The 17,261-nt window shown below is 38.8% G+C and overlaps 1 long non-coding RNA gene across 1 annotated transcript; it reads right to left on the bottom strand.

Moving 5' to 3' along the window:
* Window positions 1–3,876: 3,876 nt before the first annotated feature.
* Window positions 3,877–12,737, bottom strand: LOC135310574 (uncharacterized). The gene is made up of 3 exons (XR_010370664.1): window positions 12,336–12,737; window positions 7,950–8,090; window positions 3,877–4,677 (listed from the first exon to the last, which is right to left on the bottom strand). It is a non-coding gene; the product is annotated as an uncharacterized LOC135310574 (long non-coding RNA).
* Window positions 12,738–17,261: the final 4,524 nt, after the last annotated feature.

The raw sequence follows: 17,261 nt of genomic DNA, 5'->3' as shown, positions 1-17,261 counted from the left end.
TGTATTATTGTCAGAATTTCTCTTTATTTTGCTGCAGAAAGCTGCTACAACACTGCCCAGAGAAATAAATGTCATTTTACACAGCAGTGCATTGCTCTCAGAGTGGGTGGGAGATATCCCTGCTGTTAGAGAAGGAGGAACCCAAAAATGAAAGCCAAGAGCAGGTGGAAGAGGAAGAAGAGGAACTGAAAGGAAGAAAAGGGGGGAAAAAAAGGAGGTGGGGAGAGAGGAGGGAGAAAAAGGGGAAGAAAACAACAGAGATGGGAGTGGGAGAACAAGATCGCAGATAACCCACATGAACTTGGGATGCCTCAGAGAAACCTTTTCATATAATATCTCAAAAATTTTTTTAATATTTTTTTAGGGGTGTGGCTGAGTGCAGCCTAGAAGGAAGCTGTTTAAGAGCCCCAAGAGCTCCCACTGGCTGTTCAGGGTAACTGGAACAGGCAGCAGCCATCTGGGTCACTTGCTGGAGAGCAAGGGGGAGGAGGAGACTGCCAAATGACAAACAGAAAAAAGCACACAACTTCCATCTCTTTATAGGCTTTCAAGATAGATCACTAAAAGTCACATTGTCGTAAATCCATTGGCACCTTTGGAAATGCTAGGGGAGAGGCAGGGGACGGTAAGTACAGGTCTGAGAGGTCTTCATGGCAAAGCTTCTTGTTGGAGTGTCTGCACTGATTACCTTTCAATCACCTTTCACTTTACTTTTTTCAATGGGAAAAACAAGCCCATTTATCATTGCATCAGACCCTTTATACCAAATGTTTCAGAGAAAAGGTGGGAAGGAAGAAAGGAAACAATAACATAGGGAAGAAGAATATGGAGGAAGGCTGAAGAGGATGCATAGGAGGCTATGGAATTCGGAAGTGGTGGAGAGCCTGGATTTGAGGCAGGCAGCAGAGGGCTCCAGCAAAGAAAGCTGGTCTCCAGCCTGATTCAGTTGCAGATATGCTGCAGTTATTTGCTGAGCTGCCTGGCATTGTTTTGAACTGTCTGAGAAACCAGTGGCATTCAGGGCAAATTACACCTAATTTTCTGTACAAATTGCTGAACTACCAGACCCAGCAAATGTGTTTATTAAAAATCAGAGGCATAGGCATGGGTCACACCTTTGTGGCACCAGATAATCAGACAAAGACTAAGCCCACTAATATGGACAAATTGCATTTGATTTTTCATGCTAGAAAGGTAACCAATAAGGGCTCCTTCATCCTTGCTTTCAGTGTCCTGAAGTATGTGCAGCCCAGAAGGGGGTGCTTGCCTATTCCAGTGCTGTTGATTTATTTGGGGACCTCAGTCATTGACCAACACTCATGGTTAGGACAAGGTAAACATTTCTCTCAATTTGTAACTCATGATGTTTCCTAGCAATGAAGAAGTAACTACAGCGAACTGGGATCAAGCTGGGAGAAAAGTGTGAATCGCTATGACTCTTCAGAAATCTCTTATTCCACCTTACGGTGGATATTCAAAAGTCCTTGATGTGGTGGAGGTATGAGGACAGGTGATGAGAAGCATTTTGGAATTTACAGACGTGTTTAGAGGAGGAGGTGATGTTGAAACACATGCAAAGCTGCTAAGACCAGACCTTCTGATATCCAGCTAACCTGCCTTGTTTCTTCTGTAAAAAGGGATAGGAAAGAGATTTGTTCATTTGTTCATCTACTGATGTAGGCCATCTAATTTTGAAATTTAAAAGGTCAACAAATCTGTTACCACTAGCAAACAAACTAGGACCTGGTGTTGAGCCTTGGTGGAATATTTCAATTTAAGGAGTGCACAGGGTCTGAACAAATTTTTCTCTCCCATAAAGGGGAGAACAATAGTTTGGCTGTTTTTAATTTGGCTGGGTTGGGTTCGTTTTTTTTATAAAAGGACAATCTTCTTTGACAAATTTTAAGGAAATCATCAAATCCTGAATTGTGAGGCAATTCACAGAGTCTTGATGCCTCTTAATATGTCTACATATGTACAGAAATTTAAGTTAGATCTAAACAGAACATTACATCGGAGAAAAAAACCCCACATATATGGATGGTGATGGTATCCAAAATGACTCATTTGCAATTAAATAAGTGTCTGTGGTAGAGACAAAACCCAATAATTAAAAAAACAAAATATTTTTTACATCAGAAAGGAAACCGTGAGGGACTCATTCATCCTGACTCTTTTTGTCCTAAATATATGGAGATCCAAGTTGGAAGTGCTTGCATACACCAAGTCAATTATTTAACTGAACCTTAGTTACAGATCTAGACTGAGATTTGTAAATTGCATGGAAATGAATCAGTCTGCATAGACTACGTTGCTCTGTTAGTACCTAGCTTAAAGGGATCATCTAATCCAAAGTCTTGTTCTATTGCAAACTGATCTCTTTTGTGTAAGAAATCTATCGCAGTGTAAGGTCCCACTCTTTTAATGCTGTATTTCTATCCACGAACAGTATTTTTCAGGTAAAATTAGTTTAGTACTAGACAATGACATATGGAATAGAGAAAGTGTCAACAGAATTTTCCATATTGAATGGGAAGAATATTTTCTGAAAAGACTGAAAAATCTTAAGGGACAATTTGTAGAAAAAGTGGAGAGATATATCCAAACTGAATCATTTAAACAGTAGCTTTAATGAAGAAAAGAAAAAGGGTACAGATTTTTAAAAATGTTTCATATCCACCTTGTTATAAAGGGACAAATTTGCAATTGGGAATGCAATTCTCCTCTCTAGCATGGTGCCAAATAATTATATGGATCACTGTATAATTACATACATTCAAGGTTCTCCTAAAAAGCTTGATTTATTCAGAATTCTAAAGCCTATGCTTTTGATTCTAAAAGGCCTTTGTTTCAATCCCCACTTATGTAATAGCTGCCATCTTGGCTGACATTTAAGGCTTGAACTAGATATAGTCAAGCTGCAAGTGTAAACTGTTATAGCTTGAGTGCAAGTTCCAGGGTTCTTTTGTTAAGGTTGGAATAGGCTCAGAGCATCTGCAGACTGAGCACACAAGGAAGCCTGTAGCACACAATCTCCAATGTACTATGAGTTCTCTGAACAGGAATTTTGTGGAGCATAGTTTTACACACTGTAGGCATTCACAGCTCCTAGTGGTTTATACAGATATAAGAAAAGGACAAAAATTGGTTCAGAAAATCAGAAGTATTATCAAGTCTTTTCTTTTATTTACAGTCATTTTAGGGCAAATTCATCTCCCAGATAATATTCACAGAACTTAAATATCTAGTGTGATGGAGGTGTGGAATTTGCCCATGACTGTGATACAAATGATAGATGATCAATGAATGTGCTGTTTTTGCAGGAATATGAATCATTTTCACAATGTTTTGTGATCAACTCTTTAAAGCAACAATGACCACTTATGTGCTTGTGTGCTCTGATGAGGCTCAAAGGCTTGAGTGCTCAGTAATTTTGTGGAGTTTGCTGGGAACTCATGACCTGTGTATTGAAAACACAGCAGCAGCCAGTCTGTAAATGAGTAAAATCTCCAAATTTCCATCTTGTGCAATTTCTAGAATTTCTGCAACAGCAAAAAAGGATACCTATATAGGTTTGCACAAATCCTTCTCAACCAGAGAAATCAAAGGCAACATTTTTTTGTCAGCAAGGGTTCCAGGTTGATCTCCTGAAGAAAGACTGAAAGCATCACCATATAGAAAGGTGGAAAAGGTACAAGGAGAGTGAATATGGGAACAAAATTCATCAAACTAAACTGAAACTAAAATAAAGAAAAATGTGAGGTTTATCTCCATCACAATAATTTTTCTATGAGCTATTTTCACAAAAGAGATGGTAGAATATTATTTAACGAACCTCTTTAATTCCAAATATAAATGGACAAAGAACCTGAAAAAATAAATTGTTTCAGATGATATTCAGACCTGACTTCTCAGCATATTCTTATTCAAAAAAATTTTATTCTAATTTTTCGCTATGTGAAGAAAAAATTGTAAACATCTTTTTATCATGGTACAGTGTTCTCATTATCTGTTTTGATCTCCCACAGAACTTATAGCACTGAAGTGACCTGTAAAAGCTGACTCGAGCATTTTTTCTCTACTGGAGTTCATTGTGGTCACTGTTTGAAATGCGGCTACTCTGATGGCTGAATGCTAGAACACATGCAGGCATCAGAAGAGAATAGTTTGAAGAGAGAAGTGTCCCAGGAAAGTCCCCTTTGGTAAACAGTTATGTAAGGTAAGTCAATAGTTCAGTATTTCTGCTAGATCTTCCAGATACGCAGAAGTCTGGTTTCTTTCCACTATTTATTAATAAATTTTTCCATTTTGTTTGTTTGTTTGTTTAAAATACTCCATCCTGTTCTAGAAATTAAAAATCTTATCCTTTTTAAACATATTATAAATAACAATATTATGTACCTGGGAATGGCAACATCAATGCTTAGGAGACTCTGTTGCCTATTTATCTGAAACATGTCTGCCAGAAATGTAATGTAATATGGTAAGTAATGTACAGACAGAGTCTAAGGTTCCAGTTGTTATTTCCAAGAGGCAGTTTCCAATAAATTCAGGGTCATGATATAGGTAGGAGCAGTATCACACACTTGTCCTGTTTAGTTGTGAGTCTGCTTGCTGACATGGTTTCACTTTAGGTTGTCTGCTGCTTCTCAGGTCAAGATTTGCCATATAATTTACCTTAAACATAACACAAAATGAGAAGGTTTATAGGCAATCTTTCCTAGCCAAAGAGTTACACCAGAATTTCATCCCACCTTTAGTTATGATATAATTAATGAGGTTTTATTGATATGTAGGATTTGAATTAAATTGATTGGTACAAATCAGTATCATTTCCACAGCGTAACTACACATGTGGTTCTCAATGACAACAATATTATAACTAATGTACTAGCAAACTGTACAAGACCTAACCACGATGCTTTTTATTTTCCAGGTGTCTGAACTCAGCTAGATTCATAAATCATGAATGTTGGACTCTGGAGGGTTTCCTGGTAACTCTGTCATGTAATGATGCTTGGCAAGGTTAATTTTCTCTTTTAAAGATCTGCATTTTAGACAGGAAACCTGTAGCATTCAAAGCCAGGTAGTACTTATCTTGATGTTGACTACTATGAAAAGAACTGAGGCCACATCTGATTGTGGTGGCTATCAGGGATCACATCATGATTCTGCAGAGTTTTCTGCGTGTTTTCATCAGGTTTACCAGGTGGAAGCATTTTATGCATGGATGAGGCTTTGGATGGGTGCGCAAAGTACACACCAATCTGTTAGTTGAGGTAAATGAGTAAAAGAAGCCATGGTTTTCTAATGTCAACATTCTCGTTCTTCATAAGGTAAGCTCTGCATTTTTGCTCTTTTTTCATTTATTTCCCTGAACACACAGATCACACAACATAAATATATTTGAATGTTTTTCACCATCATCTAAGGGCAATATAAACAAGAATTGCCTCAATGTGATGACCACAACAATGGGAGAGAATAAAGCATATGCTTATCCCAGTCTGTAAGTGACTGTTAGTAGAATACTCATGTTTTGTTGTGCAGTATCTCCTGCCAGTACGCACTGCCATTCTTAGCCCTGCCTCGGCATCCTGAGTAGTCTGCAGAAGAACAAATAGTAGTCCTTGGCCACAGACTGCAAACTAGGGACACATTGCCCAAGCAAATTCTGGAGGTGGCAATCTTAAAGAATATCTCTGGAATAATTATTATCCCTGCATGAAATCAAGGACCCTTCTGGCCTGGTATCTGGTCTCTGAAAGTGACCAGCAGAAACAGTATAAATGGAAAGAGCATAAAAGACAGGACAAGTACAGAATTATTAATTTCCTTATACAATGCTTCAGCTTCTGTTGTTCTTCTGACAAACTTCCCAAGTTGACTAAATTAATGTCTCTATCTTCCATTAATTTATTCCGTACTTTTTTGGCTTTAGTTACCACAGCATCATATGGCAATGAATTTTATACTCTAATGACATGCTTCTTTTTATTTGTTTTCAGTTATCTTCATAATTATTTCACTGGTAGATTCTTACATCGTGAGAAATACTGATTTTTTTCCTGGTTGACTACTTATAATATTAATATGTTCCCTTCATCCTCTCTTTTTCTCTTTCAAATGTCAGACAAATAACTTTAAAAATCCCTTTATACACAAATATCTTCCTTTAGAAGATTTTCCAAAGAAACATTGGCAAAATCTAGACTTTTAACAGATTAAGGTGGTGATTCTCGGAGAGAAATTAGTTCTTTATCAATTCTGTAGGCTTGCCATTTCTCTCAAACTGAGCATGTTCTTTGCAAGTTTGAAAAGGATAGTTTTCATAAATGGGTATTCTGAAGCCACCTTTTCTCAAAACATGTCTAAAATTATATGATCTCACCATGCCAAAACAGTTATCTTGAATAAAAATGTCCAGTACAGAGGATATTGCAGAGCGAAAGCAGTCATTATACTGTTCAAATTTTTTACATCGTACTCCAAAATAATCATATTTGCCCCTTGTCACATTCCTGCACAGTCAAGTATTGATTAAAATGCTACAACTGAGTGACATATATCATCGCCTCTTTTTATGACTACCCTACATGAAAGAAACTTGGATTTCAGGAAGAATAGCCTTTCTGCTGCCTCCCTTGCTGGCTTCCTCCCATTGTGCCTATTCTAATTTACTGATGAATAGTAACCTCATGAGGATGGGAGGCTGAAAGAACTGTGTTTTTTCCAGCCTTAAAGAAGGCCAAGGGGAGATCTATAGACTAGGTCACCTACAACTAACTAGTGGGAGGCTGTAGGAAAATGCAGCCAGACCTCTCTTGGAGGTGCGCAGTGGAAGAATGAGAGGCACTTGACACAAGCTGGAGCATGGAAAATTCTGAGTAGGTGTAAGGAAAACTTTTTCCTCCCCTTATAAGAGATGCCCTCAGGGTTCCTTCCTTGGAGATACTCAAAACTTTGACAAACAATGCCTTTAAAACTCTGCTTTAATTGGACTTGCTTTCAGCTCACCTGCCCAGGTCATTTCCAACTACTATGATTATGTCATTTTATGATTGCACATATCTCCCTGATGCAACTTCTGCCCACAGCTGAGCCATAAATGAGTTCCACATATTCATATGTAACAGCAGGTGGTGATAGTTTCTTACAGTTGAGGAATAATAATTTATATAATGCACAACAGACTGTTTCTTACAAATTGTAAAAGGAATCAAGATGACCCCCACTTCTCATTACATCTGGGAGAAGGAAAGCATAAACATAGGTAATTAGAATTTAACACAGATTTCCAAAAAAGTCCAACAAGTAACAAAGGGATTGAGGGAAGAGCAGCTCGTTTTATTCAAACGAGTGAGTTAAGGCACAGAGGGGCACAGCTCAGAGTAGTCTGGACATGAATAGTCAATATACACTCTCCCTTAATTTAAGTAGCTGAATTTACAGCAGCAGGCTATGTCCTTCTGGTTTCATTGAATCCCTGAATGGCTAACACCTACAACAGAGTGTCAGCTGTGCTCTTGTAAGGGTCCATGGTTTGGAAAGGTACTTTGCAAAAAGGAGTTGCAAAGTCGAAGAGATCTGCCAGTAAAATATTGCAAAAGGCAGAAAAGGGAGCAAAAAATGGAACTGCAAAAAAGAATGGCTTCTATCACAGAAAAAAATAACATATGAGGAGGAATGAAAGAGGAATGAAACAGAAAACGAATATACTTTTATTTAATATCTTAAATTAAAAGGGGAAAAAAAAAGAAAACAAAGGAACTCCTTCATGACTACTGTGAAATACTCTTTCACTCAACAGGTTTGGAGATCACACAGTGGGCTGTGGAGTAAAGGCTAGTAAATGGCCCTGGAGCCAGTCTGTGGCATGAGGTGTCCCTGTGTATGGGCACCCATTTCACTTTATAACAATAATTGTGGCCCTATCATTGAGAATTTACCTTAGGATAAATTTATTTGACAAATTGTTCTCTTGCTTGTCTTCAGGTCTTTTGTGTTCCAATGAACACGTATGTTCAATTCAAAACTGCTCCTTAAGAAGAGGTGACATAACTTGCTGGTTGTCAACATTTTTGAGGAATCTAGAGGGGGAAAAAAGAGAAGTAACATAAACAGGATTTTTTTCAGTTAAAATTTTGTCCCTACTGAAGGCTGAGGCACCTGAAAAAGAAGGCACATGTATGACCCTATTAAAAGTCTGATACATGTTTCGGACCTCATTGTTCCTCTGTATACCAGAATGGTATATACACCACTCTGTATATATTGCTATTACCTTAGTAATGTTTTGGATCTCGGAAACTTTTAATAAAGTCATGCAAGGCTCACAGTTTAAAAGCAATAACTGACAATTATCCACTTAGGGGGTTAGAAAACTGCCTTGAGAATGTAAAGTACACTACCAATCATATCTTTGTTACTTAATGGAGAGCTACTGTAATTTAGTTGGTACAACCGTCTTGTAATGGGCCGCAGTAAATTCACTTGAGAAAAAAAGACCAAAGGCAGGATATATACCACTGCAATGGCTCTGAGGGTCCTAAATTTATATTTTCCTGTAACGCTAAAGAGGTTTTTCAACTCATTTTCCTTTCCAAAGCCTCCAGACTGAATAAACCATCACTCGTAAATTCACTATGACAAACAAGGAGGCGAGTGTATGTACATGAAATATAGATTTAATAAATATTCCTCATATACAGGGAAACTGCTGATGTGTGTATAGCCTACTGGTGCCCCATCATGGACCTTTCATAAAGTGTGACTGGTAATGTTCCGTTCTTTTTGGTAAGACTCCAGATAACTGGCTTTGTTACTTTATTTCAATATTGCCTTTTCCTGATATATTAAAACATGCAAAGGCCCATATTCATGAGGATAGGGGGGAGTCACACCTCAGAATCAAAAGATTGATTGCAAGTTACATTCAGTGCTGGAGGAAAGGTTGAAATATTTCTTATATTAACCAATCCATTTAGTAATGCCTAGTTCCAAAGTTTCCTCAGCTTATTAACTCTCAGGTCCACTTGTACTTTTTAATTATTAATGCAAGAATAAAACAATGTGGCCTTTTTGGACTGCTGAAGCTCTGCCAGTTCACTCTACATGTCTGTCTATCTAGATGTGAGCCCAGAACCTCAATCTTTGAACACTTTATTAAAGTAAGAAAAGAAAATAGAGCTCTTTCTTCTTCCCCAGACTGTAAGCCTTCAGCTAAACTATTTAATAATATAACATCATTATTATTCACTGTATGATTTGTACTCATATTGTCATGCATTATTATTACACAGTTAATCATAGTGACTATAGTGAGGAAGATAGAGAACTGAAAAAGTTCTGAATAGACCTGCTTCAAAATATTATTTGTACATTAGAAACAATTTTTATTATGATCTTATCAAAATTTTTCAGTCAAAAAAAAATTCCACATAATTTTTATTTGAAAGAAGAGCAAGATTATAGAAAAATCCAATCAAGTATCACTTTTGGATTACTAATTAAAATATTGAAAATTTTTGGCCAAGGTGGGAATTTTTCTAAGGGCAAGAAAGGGGAGAAAAGAAGTTATTCATTCTTCACAGTACTAAGAAGGCTTTTTCAGTGCATTTGGTTCTGTAATCTTGTCTTGCCACATATACAGGAGAGTTCTGTTTATGGAGCAATTTAATAAATAGTCCTGGAAGCCAAATTTCTGTGTTTTTATTTGACATAAATCAACATTAGTCTTATGGGCACATTCCATTATAAATGCTACCCTTTCTTACTTTACTCTTTAGTATTGGATAACACTTTTCATGAAACAATGCAGTTTGCCTTAGTCTAATTTTGTTAATGTTGTTAGAATTCTACCTCAAAGACCAGTATCTGCCTGTAAAGAGCCTATCCCATTCTGGGATGAATGTACATTTCAAAATGCACCAGTGATTCCCTGTATATTAGAACTGGACTATTTTAAAAACTACCTCATTCTAATTAGTGATATGAAAGATTCTTTACTTGTCTTGACTCTACAGAGCTGTGATTGCAGAAGAGGTTACCATTAATGTGAGATACAAGGGTTGATCAGGAACAAGTGAAACAATGTGTCACCTTACAAAAGCAGTGATGATTTACCATCAGAATGCTATTGAATATTCCCTTTCATCACCCTTTTGGTGTGAAAAAAATCCATATAAAATTCGGTGTCTTATTAATTTTCTCAAGCACGTGTCTGTAAAATAAATGTGTTCTTAAAAAAAAAGGCAGTTAAAGAAAAAAAAAATTCTTGCCACTCTATTTGTGTAGTATGAAGAACACTTATCTTATTCACAACACCATTTTTTTTCTCTGGAATGTAGACATTAAAGATATTACAATTTCCAATCTACTTGCAGTGTAATTGATTCTTTGATGTCCATTTTCTATGTAACAAACATTAAACAACTTGTCTGCAGGTCAGTGATGATTTTTATTTTAGTGGGAGGTTATATTATTTTTACTGTGTAATTGATGAAAGCTTTCAGTTATTTATTTTTTTTCTTGAGACTACAGTGTATGACCTAAAATCCTCTATTCACTATAAAGGAATAGGAATTTTTAAGACCCCTGACTTGGATAGGTTACCCTGTGCTTTCTTTTCCTGAAAAAGATAGAAAAATTGCAGGAATATGTGACTAAAGCCATTGAGAAATTAAAACAATCAAAATATAAAAACTGATTTTTAGAGGAAAGATTAGTGTAGATAAAAAAGAGATGATCAACAGTTTTTATAATTATAAAAAATGAAAAATACCGAAATGTTTCCTGTCCTGAGTAATATTAAGAAGTCAGCATTTTGAGAGACATTTTCATAATCTAAAATTGCAGACAAAAAGACCTTGTGTCTATCAAACTATTTAAACATTAATGTTTTGTCTTGACCTTCAGTTCTTTTCTGTAATACTTCACTTAATTTTTGAATAAAAGTAATTTCTTCGCTGGAACAAAGAATTTTTCATTTTGGCAACATTAAAATGGGACATTTGAAACATTTGTTTTAAAAAATGTACTTAATCAAGAATTTTCATCTGATTCTTAACTGTTCCTTATAAAAAAATTAAAAGGAGAAAGAAATGAAGGGAAAAAAGTTGAAACACTACTTTTTTTTTTTTTTTTGAAGAGTGTTTCTGGTTATCTACTCTCTACAGAAAAAAAAATCATTTTTAAAAAACCATGATCCAATAAGTATCAAATAAATAATTATTAGAGTATGTATTTTCCAAAGAAGATAATCTTCTGTTATTATTTTGAAAGTAACTTTGACAAGCAAAAGATTTGGGTTCACGGACATAAAGTGTTAATATTTACTTGATAATGAAAGTATCTCCAAAGGGAAAATGGCATATATCCTTTCTTTCAGGTTTATCAAACAAACTAGATAGTTCCCGTAAAATTCACAGGAGAAAATAGTATTTTGATTGATGTTGATGTTCTGGACAGTATCAAAGACTAATTCTTGCATTGCTAAAAACCTAGTTAGACTCTTCTCATGGCTGAAATATTAAGTCACAGTAAGCTGTTTGCTTAGGAAGGCATAGTAAATAATAACAAAAAACCCAACAAAATAACCCAGAAAGTGTGAGACAAAGTGTGCTACGGCAAAGATCTTGTTCTCTGAAAGTCAGTGCTAGATAAGAATAGCAGGACAGTACATAGTAAATTCTTTGTCTGTGTTTGTAGGATTTTTTCTTTTAGTCTACCTAGTAGCCTCCTATTCCATTGTGGATCCTGGAAGACTAATTGCTAGGACTTAGACAGTAGGAGCTACAACTTTGACACTCTGAACATCAGATCCAAGATATTCAGAATAATCAGTTATAAGCAAAGCGATTAGCTAATGAAAACTAAGAAGTACCTATGATAATGTACTAAACTTCCAAAACAAAGTAATATTATAGAATACTTTTAACATGATTCTACAATATGCAGAAAGGAAAATCATGCTGTTATGCAGTCTTCAAAGATAGATATATGTTCAGCTGGTGGTCCAAGTCTGAATGTCTGACGATTATTAATAATGTTCAAGCATTAGAAGTGTTGAACCCAGCAGCTCCTGGATTTCAGCATATTTAATGGCAGGATGGCAGTGAATACTGGAGTGAACTAATTATAGACTACATACCAGTGATTTTCCTTTAGCAGATAGACAAGAACATAGGGTGAGAGTTATACAAAATGTAAGTGATGTGTTTACTGAGAATATCTGGTTAATGCCTATTCAGCATGGAAAATTAGGATGAGAAACAGAAATAGCACATTAAATACCCGGATACGCAAATGATAACAGGATTTAAAGAAGGCACTACCAACAACCCAGCTCTCAGGTCACTGAGTGATTGATGGACTGTTGAAGGGACTGCTTGAAGCCTTGAGGAAGCTCAGCCAGAACCAGCAGCAACTGATAAGAAGAGGGAAACAAGATTATCATGAGTTTCAGGGGAAACAGCAAATTTATAATGGGATATTTGAAAAGGCTGGTGGTGTTGTACAAAACTTATTGTGGGATGTCTAGAGACAAGCAACAGGTAGGCAAAGGAAACGAACAAGGTGGGTCAGGGAGAAAACATAGAAAATTGAGAAGATGGGAGATAAAAGATGGTGTGTAAAGAAGTGGTAGGTCAGTGTGCTCTTGCCTAGCCAGTCCCTCTGCCTGATAACCAGTCTGGTTGTCTTCTTAGTATCTTCTTATCCAACTCTACTCCCATTTGTTTTCCCCAGTGAGAGTGCTCATTGTTTACAGAATCACAGAATCACAGAATCACAGAATGGTGGGGATTGGAAGGGACCTCTGGAGATCATCTTGTCCAACCCCCTGCTTGAGCAGGCACACCCAGAGCAGGGGGCACAGGACCGCGTCCAGGCGGGGTTTGAATGTCTGCAGGGAAGGAGACTTCACAACCTCTCTGGGCAGCCTGTGCCACTGCTCTGGCACCCGCACAGGAAAGAATTATTTTCTCATGTTTAGGTGGAACTTCCTGTGTTCCAACGTGTGTCCGTCTCCCCTTGTCCTGGCGTTGGGCACTACTGAAAAGAGCCTAGTCCCATCATCTTGACACCCACCCTACAGATATTTATAAGCATTGATAAGATCCCCCTCAGTCTTCTCTTCTCCAGGCTGAACAGACCCAGGTGTCTCAGCCTTTCCTCATAAGGGAGATGTTCCCGTCCCCTCATCATCTTGGTAGCTCTCTGCTGGACTTGCCCAAAGCTGGACACATTTCTCCAAATGCAGTCTCAATAGGGTGGAGTAGAGGGGAAGGATATCCTCCCTCCACCTGCTGGCCACACTCCTTTTAATGCAGCCCAAGATACCGTTGGCCTTCTTGGCCACCACGGCACCTTTATCACTGCTCAGGTTGTCCTGTCTTATTCACCCATTGTGTGTGATGGCATTAGCATTGCCAGTTTGTCCCCCGCCCTCCGAGCTCCTCAGTTTAAAGCCCTCCTCACCAAGGTGACCACCCTGCTGCCAAAGATTCCCTTGCCCCCTCCAGACAGGTGGAGTCCATCCCTCCCTAGCAGCCTATGGTTGATGAGGAATGTGCTATTGTCATAAAAGCCAAAACCCTCACGTCAACACCAGCCACGCAACCAGGAGATCATTTGTATTATTTGCCAATTTCTAGTCATCCATTTTTCTCCAACAGGTAATATGGAGAAGGAGATAACTTGGGCACCAATATTTTTCACTTGCTTTCCCAGGGCATTATAGTCTTGCTTAGTTCTGCCCAGACTCTGGGTGCAGCGTCATTTGTGCCCACATGGAAGAGTAGCAGAGGAGAGTAATCAGTGCTTTTGACAAGTTATGGCACCCCCTCGGCAATGTCTCAGATCTTAGCTCCCAGAAGGCAGCAAACCTCTTGTGACTCCCTGTCAGGTTGGCAGATGCTCAGTGCCTTTTAACAGAGTCACCCACTACAAGCACTCGTCTCTTCTTTTTGTGGTATCTACTCTGTGCTGCTGGTACAGCTGGACCTTGTGGACCTTGCTCGTGGGTGTCTGCAGTAGCTAAAGCTACAAATCTGTTGGTGGTGGTAGTACTGGGAGGTGGGGGCTGAGGCAGATCCCTGCTTTTGCAGGTCACCAGAGTCCAGGGTGCCTCCTCCTTCTCAGTGGTGCCTGCTATAGGGGCATGGTTCTGAGACCACCTATCTCTGCTTCTGTTCTACTAATATTACTCAGCCTTCTGACTGTCTCCTGCAACTCAGCCACCTGGCGCCGCAGATCATCAACCTGTGCACACCTTGTGCAGATACGTATCTTCTCACCAGATGAAGGGTTGGGGCACACATTGCAACCTGCCGTCTGTACTGAAGCCTCCAGCTCCGCCTGGGTGGATGCATCATACCTGTCTGGGGCTTTTGCCGTAACTCTGGTATTAGCTCTGCGGCGAGTGCTCATCATCCTGGCAAAGACCGCTGCTGCTGCTGCGTTCGTCACCCACTGACTGTGTGAGTCAATGTGAGTGTGTGAGGATAATGAACCTCGAAGTGGAGTAGAATAGCAAGAGTCCTGGAAGCCAGCTACCAGAGAGACCAGGGGTCTGAGAGTCAGCTACTGGGGGCACCACAGATCTCTCCCATAGCAGTGGCAGAGATCTCATTGTGTTTGAATGGGATGGGTGCAAAATCTGACAGCAAACATTGAGCCTGATTAGCCAGCAAGCACAAAGAGGATCTAGCCATTTGTATTAGTCATGTTTGTGTATATGTGGTGCCTATAAGGGTGCTCTCCTTCTGTTTGTGTTGATTAGCTCATGTCTGATCACATGCATGCTCAGCCTTGCTTCTGGCTGAACTAAGGGTCTGGGGACAGCAGTAGCCTGGCTGTAGCAGTCTGGAAAGGAATCACAGATTTCCATGGGACTCTTGGCGCCCAGCAAATTTCAGTTCTCTTTAACATTGACTGTCTGCAAATGTATAACTGAGTTAGAGTCCTAGGGTGCTAATTAACTGTAGCCATGTTATCACTCAGTGCTCCATGTTATCTGAGGCAGAGAATCATGCAGGTATCCTTCAGGTATCACAGTTTCTGTTCTGAAGTCCTCCTGGTGTCTCTGCTGACATTTTGCCTGTGGATATAGCCATGGGTTCCACACCACAGAAGAGAACAGGACAAGTTTCCAAGCCTGCTGTGTGGCACACGTGTACAGTTAAACTTCATTCAAAGCCTTGTACCTAAACCTCTTGACCAGACGTGTCAGAGCTATTAAAGAACAGGGCCAATGTAACATATTGCCTGTTAAACTTTCTTCGTGATGGTCTCTTCTTCGGAAGGATGAAGACATGGGGAGTGGCTTTCTAAGGTTAGGAAGCAAATTGATTATGAACTGGAGTTTTGTCTACCAACAATTTTTAATATGTAATCTTGTCATGAGTGAACTGAAGTCATTAATAATACAGTAAGCAAAATGTGCTACAGTTAACCTTAAATTATAACTTACAAAGAGCGTTCTTGCAGTTTCTGTTATGATTTATGGGCTCAGTTTATTCTATGCAAATTCATGCACAGTTTCTAATAAGAGGGAGGAGGAAAGATAAAAGAGCCCTGAATATTTTATAAGCTTTTTCCACTTACCTTAATTTAGAAATATGAAGCTGAATATGTAAGTAGAGAATAATTACCTATTACTAATCTCCCACATAGTTTATCTATTTCAGCCCTGAACATCCTGAGCAATGCAAAACATAGCTGTTTTACTACCTGTACCACTGTAAATATGATAATTAGGTATACTTCAGTGCTAGTTTTTGCTGATACATGAGAAGATAGATACTGTAATATAATCAGGCAGTGCTTCGCTATTGTTTTATATCCCTTTTAAAAATAATATACCTGCTGTTCAGTATTTCATTCATTGGACACAGTAAAGTTAACTTTTAAGAGGGTGATGTCCTAGATAAGTTCCTTGAGCATGCTTTTCCAGATGCAATCCTTAAATTTTAGAAATGGTGTAACAAATTTGGTATTGCCATAGAAATCCATATGAACAGCTGCAGCAGAACTCAATACTCTTTGCTCTGTAGCATGAGTGCTACGGTGCTCAGTACTCAGTTGAGACCCTGACTTATAAAGATACTTGGGCACCTATATCATATATTAGTCAACTAGTTTCAACAGAGCCATATGCCAGCCACCTACCTCTAAAAGAGCAGTATGCAAACCCTTTTGCAGTCTGTTCCTCCCGTTCCTGACCTACTTAGATATGTCTGATCAATTTTGAAATTTAATCAGAAAATTGATGAGCCTTGAGGTTACATATCATATCGGCCACCATCTTCACTCAAGTCAGTGTCTCTCTGGAGGACAGTGATAGTCCCAAATCCTCATGTTATCAATGAGTTTCATCCAATGACAATACAGCAGAAGGACAAAATCCATTTGTTGTATTTCACTTCCAAAAATCCAAAGGAAGCTAAAGTTTTCTTTCATTGTTGTTGAGTTACACTAATAGGAACCTAAAAGGAGGGTCCAATAACGGTATTTGAAAGCTCCCAGCAAAGAAGAACATACTGATGATTTTATTCAATAAATAAATACACCTTTGAATACAAGAATCCCATTTTTTCCAGGGAAGAGTAAAGATTCCTGACTCATAATTTTTTTCACATCAACATCAATACTTGAGTTAATCACCTATATTATTGCTCTTTAAATTATCAGGGAAAGAAAGAAAGAAAGAAAAAGGAAGGAAGGGAGGAAGGGAGGAAGGAAGGGAGGGAGGAAGGAAGGAAGGGAGGGAGGAAGGAAGGAAGGAAGGGAGGAAGGAAGGAAGGGAGGGAGGGAGGAAGGGAGGAAGGGAGGAAGGGAGGAAGGGAGGAAGGGAGGAAGGAAGGAAGGGAGGAAGGAAGGAAGGAGGAAGGAAGGAAGGAAGGAAGGAAGGAAGAAGGAAGGAAGGAAGGAAGGAAGGAAGGAAGGAAGAAGGAAGGAAGGAAGGAAGGAAGGAAGGAAGGAAGGAAGGAAGGAAGGAAGGAAGGAAGGAAGGAAGGAAGGAAGGAAGGAAGGAAGGAAGGAAGGAAGGAAGGAAGGAAGGAAGGAAGGAAGGAAGGAAGGAAGGAAGGAAGGAAGGAAGGAAGGAAGGAAGGAAGGAAGGAAGGAAGGAAGGAAGGAAGGAAGGAAGGAAGGAAGGAAGGAAGGAAGGAAGGAAGGAAGGAAGGAAGGAAGGAAGGAAGGAAGGAAGGAAGGAAGGAAGGAAGGAAGGAAGGAAGGAAGGAAGGAAGGAAGGAAGGAAG

This window comes from Phalacrocorax carbo, chromosome Z (assembly GCF_963921805.1).
Source record: "Phalacrocorax carbo chromosome Z, bPhaCar2.1, whole genome shotgun sequence".
Classification (NCBI taxonomy): Eukaryota; Metazoa; Chordata; class Aves; order Suliformes; family Phalacrocoracidae; genus Phalacrocorax; species Phalacrocorax carbo.
The sequence above is the reverse complement of the archived record's forward strand: the minus strand, read 5'-3'. Positions and strand labels throughout refer to the sequence as shown.